Source organism: Mirounga leonina, unplaced genomic scaffold (assembly GCF_011800145.1).
Source record: "Mirounga leonina isolate KUSES-001 unplaced genomic scaffold, KU_Mleo_1.0 Mir_366, whole genome shotgun sequence".
Lineage (NCBI taxonomy): Eukaryota > Metazoa > Chordata > Mammalia > Carnivora > Phocidae > Mirounga > Mirounga leonina.
Window position 1 is genome coordinate 28,729,713 of NW_023270709.1, and position 9,997 is coordinate 28,739,709.

The window sequence follows — 9,997 nt, forward strand, 5'->3', positions numbered from 1 at the left end:
TCAGCTGTCGGTGAGCTAACCTCGAACGAGGAGCTCTGTAGGAGCAACATCCCCAGCACCTGCCGCGGGAAGGACCCCTCCCCACCGCGCTACACACTCTTTGCACACAGCGTAGCGAAGCTGACCTGCCAGCCGGCCGCGTGGCCTAATGGATAAGGCGTCTGATTCCGGATCAGAAGATTGAGGGTTCGAGTCCCTTCGTGGTCGTTGCCGTCATTTTCCTCCCCTGCCGGAGGGTAAGGCGCGCACGACCCCTCCCGTCTGCCGGGCAGCCTTTCTTTCTCATTTAACAAGCGCTCGCCGCCCTGCGCTGTGCCACACTTGATTCACCAGCGGACAAGCCGCAAGCAGCAGGTGTGTCCTCAAGGCGCTTCCTTTCTAGTAGACCCGACAGATGACGTCAAGTAAACAGAAACACAACGACTGGAATTTGTTGGAGGTCCCAGGAAGGAGATAAGCGACGGGCTGAGATCAAGAACAGAGTATTGCTGGCAGAAGGAAAAACTGCTAACTCGTGGACAACCTGGAAACACCTGCTCTTCCCAAAGCTCAGATCACTAAACTTTTGTTTTGGGGGGCGGGGGCCGTGGGGAGGAAGAGTTCACTTAAAAAAAAAAATCAGTGAAAGGGGGGTAAGGGTGAGTTGAATTTCTAGGAACAAGATCCCTGACTAGGATTCCCTATGACTGTGGCTTTGCACTTGGTCTGAAATTGGTGTTCTCCAGATTTTCCTTAGTTACCATAAATACAACACTACCTCCCAAACAGTGATCTCAGAAGCCTAAATAAAGACAGAAGCCACTCAAGGCTTTTTTATCCTAAACTGAACTGTCCTCCTGAGCAACTACTATTCGTTGAGTCATGATGGGTTCAGTTTTACCAAGGGTGCAAATGCCATAAATGGATCTGAACAGCAGGGAGGTTCCTCCAAAAATTAAAAATAGTACCACTAAAAAAAAAAAAAAAAAAAAGATCCAGCAATTCCACTTCTGGTTATATATCCAGAAGAATTGAAAGCAGTGTCTCAAAGATGTATTTGCACACCCATGTTCCCAGCAGCATTATTCACAATAGTCAAGAGGTGAAAGACGCCCACATATCCTTGGAAGGATAAATGGATAAACAAAATGTGGCACATACATACAGCAGAATATTACTTTGTCTTAAAAAAGGAAGGAAATCCCGTCATATGCTACAGCTTGGAACCTTGAGCTTGTTAGTTAAGTGAAATAAGCCAGTCACAAAAAGACAAATACTGTATGATTCCACTTATACAAATTTCTAAAATAGTCCAATTCATAGAAACAAAGTAGAATGGTGGTTACCATTCTGTGGGGGAAAGGAAACTGGGGAATCGTGTAATGGGTATAAAGTTTCAATTTTGCAAGATAAAGAGTTCTGGCGATCTATTCCACAATATGAATATACTTAACGCTACTTGCCACACTTAAAAATGGTTAAGATGGAAAATTTTATGGGTTTTTAAATCACAACTAAAAATACACATAAATAAATATGTATCTTTTTAAAAAAATCACTTGGTCATAAACATATGGGTTTGTTCCTGAACTCTCAATTCTTTTTTTAATTAAGTTTTTAAAATTTAATTCCAGTATAGTTAACATACAGCGTTATATTAGTTTCAGGTGTACAATGTAATGATTCAACAATTCCATACATTACTCAGTGCTCACCATGATAAGTGTACTCTTAATCCCCATCACCTATTTCCCCTTTCCCCCACCTCCTCCCTTCTGGTAATCATCAATTTGTTCTCTATAGTTAAGAGTCTATTTCTTGGCTTCTCTCTCTCTCCTTTGCTCATTTGTTTTGTTTCTTAAATTCCACATATGAGTGATAGCATATGATAATTTTCTTTCTCTGACTTATTTCACTTAGCATTATACTCTCTAGAGTGAGCCTTGTTGTTGCAAATGGCAAGATTTCATTATTTTTGATGGCTGACTAATATTCCATTTGTATATATATCACATCTTCTTTATCCATTCATCAGTGGATGGACACTTGGGCTGCTTCCATAATTTGGCTATTGTAAATAATGCAGCAATAAACATCAGGGTGCATGTATCCCTTCAAATTAGTGTTTTCATATTCTTTGGGTAAATATCCAGTACTGCAATTACTGGATCATAGGGGAGCTCTATTTTTAACTTCTTGAGGAGCCTCCATATTGTTTTCCAGAGTGGCTGCACCAGCTTGCATTCCCACCAACAGTGCACAAGAGTTCCTTTTTCTCCACATCCTCACCAACAGGTGTTATTTCTGTGTTTTTGATTTTAGTCGTTCTGACCAGTGTGAGGTGATATCTCATTGTGGTTTTGATTTGCATTTCCCTGATGATGAGCATCTTTTTATGTGTCTCTTAGCCATCTGTATGTCTTCTTTGGAGAATGTTCAGGTCTTCTGCCCATTTTTTAAATTGGATTGTTTTTTGGTGGACTCCCAATTCTATTCCATTTGTCTGTATGTCTGTCCTTACGTCAGTACCACACAGTTTTGGTTACCTTAGTTTTCACTAAGCTTTGAAATCAGAAAGTGTGAGCCCTCCACCTTTGTTCTTCTTTCTCAAGATTGCTTCAGCAATTCATATTGAAATTTAATATAGATTGGAGGAATGGCTTTTTCTTTTCTGCAAAAAAAGGTTGTTGGAATCTTGATAGGGATTATATTGATCTGTAGACCACTTTGGGTAGTATTAACACCTTAACAACATTTGTCTTCCTATTTAGGAACACAGGATGTCCTTTTTGGGTCCTCTTCAATTTCTTTCGGGAATGCCAGTATACCAGTCTTTCACCTCCTTGGCTGAATTCATTCCCAGGTATTTTATTCCTTAAATGCTATTATAATTGGGATTGCTTTCGTAATTTTCTTTATGGATTGCTGTTCATTGCTGGTAGATAGAAACAGAACTAATTTTTGTGTGAGTGTCTTGTACTCTGCAACTTTGCTGAGTTCATTCGTTAGCTCCTGTGGGTTCTTTGGGATCATGTCTTCTGTGAATAGAGACAATATTATTATTTCTTTCCAATTCAGGTGCCTTAGATGGATTTTTCTTGTCTAATTGCTCTGGTTGGAACATTCAGTACAATGTGAATGGCATAGTGGTGAGAGAGGCATCCTTGTCTCATCCTTTATCTTAGGGAGATTCAACATTGAGGATGATGTTCACTGTGGGCTTTTCATAAATGCCCTTTATCATGTTGAGGAAGGGCATGCTGTTTTAAGTGGTGAATCACAGTCTCTTTTTATCTCATGTTCCAAGAAAGGGGGATATCCGTAATAAAACTGGATGAAATGTAGTTAAAATAGGAATACTGTGTCATTTCAACAAATTCTACATCAAATTTATTAAAAAATTGAAGGATCCCAGAGCAAAGAACTAGCTGAATTCTCTACTAGAGAAATCAAGTTTGGATACTTGTCCTGGGACATTCTTAGGAGCCTTCTGCTGCTGGCGCCCACTCACCTCATTTACGCTCACTCGACAATGGAGGTATCAGGTACTTCGGTCACCGGTCCTCCGCACCTACTTTCTATGCTGGACATTCTGCCTTTTTTAAAAATGTATCTTCATTTTTAGTGAAGCAGGAGGTATCCACAATTCAGTTGAATTTTAACTTGACTTTTCCAATCTTAGACATGCTTTACCCTGGGGAATATTGGCTTCACAATGATATGAACTCAATTGTTAGGATGAAATCTACCAGTCCAAGGATAGCTTAGTCAAACCCGCATTTCCCGCTTGATTTAATTTTTAATTTTTTTTCTTTTAAAAATATGAAATGCTTCATGAATTTGCATGTCATCCTTGTGCGGGGCCCACGCTAATCTCTGTTCACTTTAACTCTGGTATGTGTGTGCCCAAACCAGCACTATTCTGTATTATTTTACTCACACATTAAAAGCCAAAGTCAGGTGCTGACCTTCTATTATCCTCCGAACAGTCTTAGTGAGTACACAACCATGTGGCCTGGCCTACGTCCATCAGATTCACTTACAAGCAAGGTGCTCTGTGCAAAGACCCAAGGAAAGAAGGAGAACTGATCTGGGAATTGAATGCTGGGGGCAGGCAAGTGATGACCCCCAGAAAGAACTGCTACTATTTCTCTCACAATCCACGGGTTGTCCTTAAAGCACTGTCCACCTAAATTCTTATTCTGCTAAGAGCTCTATGCTTCTAAAGGATGAAGAAGAGGGGCACCTGGCTGGTCAGTTGGAAGAGTGTGTTACTCTTGATCTTGGGGTCATGAGTTCAAGCCTCATGTTGGGTGTAGAAATTACTAAACAGAAAAAGAAAGAAAGAAAGAAAAGAAAGAAAAGAAAGAAAAAAGAGAAAGAAAGAAAGAAAGAAAGAAAGAAAGAAAGAAAGAAAGAAAGAAAGAAAGAAAGAAAGAAAGAAAGAAACTTTAAAAAAGAGAGTGAGGAAGTGAGATGGAGGGAAGCCTGAAAGGCTGTCGGCAGGGGACACTGGTTTTTAACAGCAAACACCAAAAACGCATTTGGTAATGTATTCACACACCTACAGGGAAAGAAGAAAAAGGAGACCATGCAATGAGTTGCCACAAAATTACATTTACTTAACTTAAGGATTTTTATTCTTTGGGCATGTGCTTTTCAGTTCTGATATTTAAAATGCTTTTCCTTTTGATTTGACACTTTAGAAATTAATGATTAATAAAAGTTGTAGTTTCAGACTGGACGGCTTTATATTTATCTAAAACATATCAAGTCCAAATTCGAAATAACTGGTTGCAAAATAGTTTCATATCAGATTACACAGGACAAAAGGCATTCAAAACAAAGGTCATTTGGGATAAAAAGGAAGGGCCCAGCTTTCTGCCTTTTTTGGAGATTCTCACCATATAAAATGATTTCAAGGACTGTCCAATATTTGGCTTTTCAATAGCCACACACAGTAAATAAAATAAAATACAATATGTAACTGCATTTCACTACTTACACAGCCGAGTCTGCAAGTAGACTGAGCTTTCCTGTGGGCAGCTAAGTTTTATTGTAGTAAGTTTGTACTGAATGAAATTGTAATTAAGCTGGGAAAGGTCAGATTTCAGATAAGCAGGTTAGAATAAGCTTCCAGCAGTTTAGAGTAAGCGTCTAAGGGGACCACAATCTCACAACGTGCTGGCTTTGTGCAGACGTGCAGAGGGCAAGAAGGTACAGGAGCTGAGAGGAATCACCGCGGATGAGCAGAGCTGAACAGGGCTGTGACCTCAGTGCAATTCCAGAAGGACAAGATGCAAGGGATACAGAAGGAGAAAGCACACAGAACACCCAGAGGAGAGTAAACCTCAGGACGCTGAAGTTAGATGCAGAGCAATAAACGTGAACTTTATTGGTACGATTTTCGGGGTAGTATGCTTCGTGCTGGTCATTTGACGGTGAATGAAAGATGCAATTTCTTCCTCAAGGAGATGAACCTAGAGAGGAAGAGAGCCAAAGAGACAACTAAACTTATGACAGCAGCATCCACAGGGTGGTTTGGGGGCCACACAGAGGAGGGCGCGGAAGAGGCCTGAGGACCAGGGGTGTGTGTGAGACAGACAGACAGACAGACACTCAGCAGCAGCATGCTGTGGTCTGGCTGGTGCACGCACACGCACACACGAGGTCGGGGTGTGCAGAAGGCGGAATTTCCACACGGAAACTCACACACGGTTCTGACGCCCTTGCAGGTCAAGCACAGGAGAATCACTCTCCCCTCTTTGCACGTCTCCCGAGGCTTCACTCTGCCCACAGCCCAGGGTAAGCAGAGCCTGGCTGCTTGGCGGTGAGGGGACCAAGAAAGTGTCACAGGGATGACAGGATAATGAGTTATGAACAACGCTGTGCTTGGCGGCGAGCGAGTTCTGAGTTCTGTCCTAAGCACTTGTGTTTCCAGCACCGCAGGGGCTCATGCAGCTGATGTTTCTCACGCCAGAAGTTCTACTGTCGGGAAATGATGTGGTAAAACAATGAAAGTAGCTTTTGCCTGGAAAACAATTTGAGCTACCTCAGTAAATTCATTTTAAGTTGAGTTTCATCAGAAGAGAAAAATAGTGTTAATGGTCACTGATCACCAACAATCACATGATGAATAATGACCTGCACGGAGGCAAGCTTTCACTTTCCACAGTTACTGCAAATCATGACCGCTATAGAGACAGGGCTGTTTTACAGTTCAGGTGGAGAAAACATGTAATATTATCTCTTCACACGGACAAAAGATAAACTGAGGCATATTAAACACTTTAAGAGTTTATTTGGGCAAAAAGTGATTTGGATCAGGCAGCACCAGACCTGAAGTGGGTAGGAATGTTGCACCAACAGCTCAGGGAGAGACCCTTAAGAAAGCAGAAGCAGGGGCACCTGGGTGGCTCAGCTGATCTCAGCTCAGGTCTTGATCTCAGGGTCCTGGGTTCAAGCCCCACATTGGGCTCCATGCTGGGTATGGAGCCTACTTAAAAAAAAAAAAAAAAAGATAAAGCCTCCTCGGCTGTTTGCAACTATTGAATAGAATTTCACAACCTTGAAGCATTGATAGGCTTAGACTTTGGCCTACTTACATAAGCCACCAGAGCATCAGACCCCTCAGTCTAATGGCCTCCGTCTTTAATTCACTTATCACTACATGGCATTAAGATAAAAGAAATTCGTCACTTTTTTTTTAAAGATGTTATTTATTTATTTGACAGAGAGAGACATAGCGAGAGAGGGAACACAAGCAGGGGGAGTGGGAGAGGGAGAAGCAGGCTCCCCGCCGAGCAGGGAGCCCGATGCGGGGCTCGATCCCAGGACCCTGGGATCACGACCTGAGCCGAAGGCAGACGCCCAACAACTGAGCCATCCAGGCGCCCCAAATGCATCACTTTTGATAAAGAAGAGAGCACAGTTAAGTTCAGTCTTACTTGCAACTTGAGTCTAATTCAATTAACAAACCTTTGTTTAACTCCCTGGGTTGGAAATACTTCCTATTCTTTACTTCAGTGTTTTCCAAAAGGAATATTACTAGCATTTTGGATGGAAAACTCTTTCTTTATCCTCCACTGCAGTACACTCTCCTCTATACAACTGTCTATAGAACAGATGATAATATGTACTATGTAACACACTATGTTTAGTATTTCTGGACCCCACCCACAAAAATAAGTAGCACATCCCAGTCATTGTGACAACCAAAAACTATCCCCAAATATATTTCCAAATGTAGATCAGAAGGTAGCAATGCTCTGGCTTGAGGACCAGGGAATATTAGCACAGATAGTTTCTTTACTGCTTGAATAAACAAAGTATTTTGTTTTACGTGATTTGCTCTATAGCATCCTTTTAATTAAAAGTTGATTCCTTTGGGTGCCTGGGTGGCTCAGTCGTTAAGCGTCTGCCTTCGGCTCAGGTCATGATCCCAGGGTCCTGGGATCGAGTCCCACATCGGGCTCCCTGCTCGGCAGGAAGCCTGCTTCTCCCTCTCCCACTCCCCCTGCTTGTGTTCCTGCTCTCGCTATCTCTCTCTCTGTCAAATAAATAACCAAATTCTTAAAAAAAAAAAAAAGTTGATTCCTTTTTGGAAGGAAGATTAATATTCCTTAGCTCTTCTAAAAGAAGCAGCATATATTTGTTTCCACAGTAGCAAGTGAAGAAAGGCCATTTCACAAGTAAGTTGAGAGCACAGACTGTATCTCCCAGATAGAGGAAACCTTGAGAAATTTAACACTGTATCATAGTTTTAGATAGAATGGAATAGTTACATTAACAAGTATATTGTACTTAATAAATGTGTTACCTTTTTTTTTTTTAAGTGCGTAACTTAAAAGAGTCCCACTTGGTCAGAGGTATGGTCCTCCCAGCCCAGAGTGCATGATTCTAGAATTGTGGGGTGCAATAATGCTCTCCTAGACGTCTACTCGTGACTTACATACGTAGTCACATAAATATGACGAGTATGGGAAAGCTTTCCATAATAAAGCAAGCCTTTCGAGGCATTTAAGGAAACATACCAGAGAGAGGAAAAGACAGAACTCTGCTTTAGGCTTCCTCCAGCCTAAAGGCTGACCTTTACAGGCACTGAGGGGAAAAACCAGGACATAATTATGCCTCCTGAGGTCAGCTCCTTCCCTTGCTCCAGTGTTTGCTTCAACACCACCAAGCAGTTAGCCGAATCCTGATGCTACCTGCCTGGTGATGTAAGCAAAATGTCAGAAACGATTAAGAAACGTTACTTGTTATTTCTGGAAACTGTCTTGGTTTTTAGGATGCCACTCTCGTTGGATTATTTGTGCTACACACTGAAGAGAGGCTTGGGTCAAGCCTTGTGTACAGTTCCTTGCTTCTACCTGGCGTAAAGGTGAGTAAGATGCTCTTGGGCACCATCTAGAGACGAGGCACACAGTGAGCGTGCAGTTACAAAGCAAGGTGGCAAGTGCTCTCACGAAGGGGAAGCGCAGAGCTGCTGGGGCATCTGACCCTAAGACGGTCCAACAGAAAGTTCCACGGGCGATAGGCTGATGCGGCTCTTATCACACGAGTACAGATGGCCAGACAGGGCAAGGGAGGCAGATAAGAACTTTTCAGACAGGGGCGCCTGGGTGGCTCAGTTGGTTAAGCGACTGCCTTCGGCTCAGGTCATGATCCTGGAGTCCCTGGATCGAGTCCCTGGATCGAGTCCCTGGATCGAGTCCCTGGATCGAGTCCCTGGATCGAGTCCCGCATCGGGCTCCCTGCTCGGCGGGGAGTCTGCTTCTCCCTCTGACCCTCCTCCCTCTCATGTGCTCTCTGTCTCTCTCATTCTCTCTGTCTCAAATAAATAAATAAAATCTTAAAAAAAAAAAAAAAAAAGAACTTTTCAGACAGAATCCATGTACAAAGTCATGGAGGCAGTCTTTAAATGGTGCCGTTGGACCACAGAAGTGCGGATTGGGTAGGAAGGGAAAAGGAAGCGGGGCTGGAGAAGCAGGTGAGGCCCTGAAGAGTCCTGTCGCCAGGCTGACGAGCTGAGCCGTCAGCAGGTGCTAAGCAGGCACGGGACGCTGGCTTTGGGTTTCGGGACCGTCACTGTGGTGACGGTGTGCACGACGGGAACCGCTGGAGGCTCGGAGACCACAAGAACCGTCCAGGGGAGCTCTCAGGAGGCAGGTGGAACTTGCTGGCTGCCTACGGGACCGAACGGGTGGAAGAAGCGCCCTGAGGTGACTCGCATGCTTCTGACCAGAGGGCTGCTTTCTGCTTCCCTCTCATCTCTCTCATCTTCCCCTGACTTTCCGGTGTTCTCACAGAGCTTACTCCACTACCAGCTCCACTTTTCTTCCCGATAACTTGGCTGGCTCACAAATCTTACCATTTAATCTTTCTTGCTTATATATATATGTTCACTTATACATTCATAAATATACATTGCTAGTCCTCATGTTGCCTAAGCTCAAGTTTTTTATTTTGGCAAAGAAGGTCTAAAGCCTCATTTCACTTGGATGTTCCATTTCCTTTGCACTGTTCAAAATGATCATATTCTGCCAAATCAGCTTCTTTTCTCAATGTTTCCTTTCAAGATGGAACTAGCTTTTCCCACAACTTACAGGCTGGAAATACTTGGTTTGGTTCTCTCCTAGGTTCAAACTCTTGGACGTACACAAAGATCACAAAATGAGCCTATAGTAGGGACAAAAGGGGAAGATGAGGCAGCCGTCCGAGGAAGCCCGGGTTGCTTGGGCATCTCATCTCTAAGAGTAACGTGTGCAGGAATCGTATTACAGAGACAAAGCAAGACTTATCTAAGATGGTAGGAGGGTGATTACAGAATAAGACAGTAAGATTTTTGTTACTAAACTTGCCACTCTGCCCAACCTGTGGTTAGCTGCAATGCATGTTCTTCAAACATCTATCTCCCTTGAGGACCTCTGTGGCTCTATGGGCTTTCTTTTTTCTTTTATTTTTTTAAGACCTTATTTATTTATTTATTTATTTATTTATTTATTTATTTATTTATTTA

The 9,997-nt window shown here is 42.7% G+C and overlaps 1 long non-coding RNA gene and 2 other non-coding genes across 4 annotated transcripts in view; 1 reads left to right on the forward strand and 2 right to left on the reverse strand.

The window, feature by feature from the left end:
* The first annotated feature begins 134 nt into the window (after positions 1-134).
* Positions 135-207, forward strand: TRNAR-CCG. Its single transcript has one exon. It is a non-coding gene; the product is annotated as a tRNA-Arg (tRNA).
* Positions 208-3,795: 3,588 nt separating this feature from the next.
* On the reverse strand, positions 3,796-3,897 carry LOC117997561. The gene has a single exon (XR_004675859.1). It is a non-coding gene; the product is annotated as a U6 spliceosomal RNA (small nuclear RNA).
* A 984-nt stretch (positions 3,898-4,881) lies between these two features.
* Positions 4,882-9,997, reverse strand: part of LOC117997542 — a 13,264-nt gene continuing 8,148 nt past the window's right edge. The window contains exons 3-4 of one of the 2 annotated variants that reach the window (XR_004675846.1): positions 5,692-6,010; positions 4,882-5,459 (exon numbers count right to left, since the gene is read on the reverse strand). This is a non-coding gene — a long non-coding RNA (uncharacterized LOC117997542). The other variant, XR_004675845.1, reaches the window with a different exon arrangement.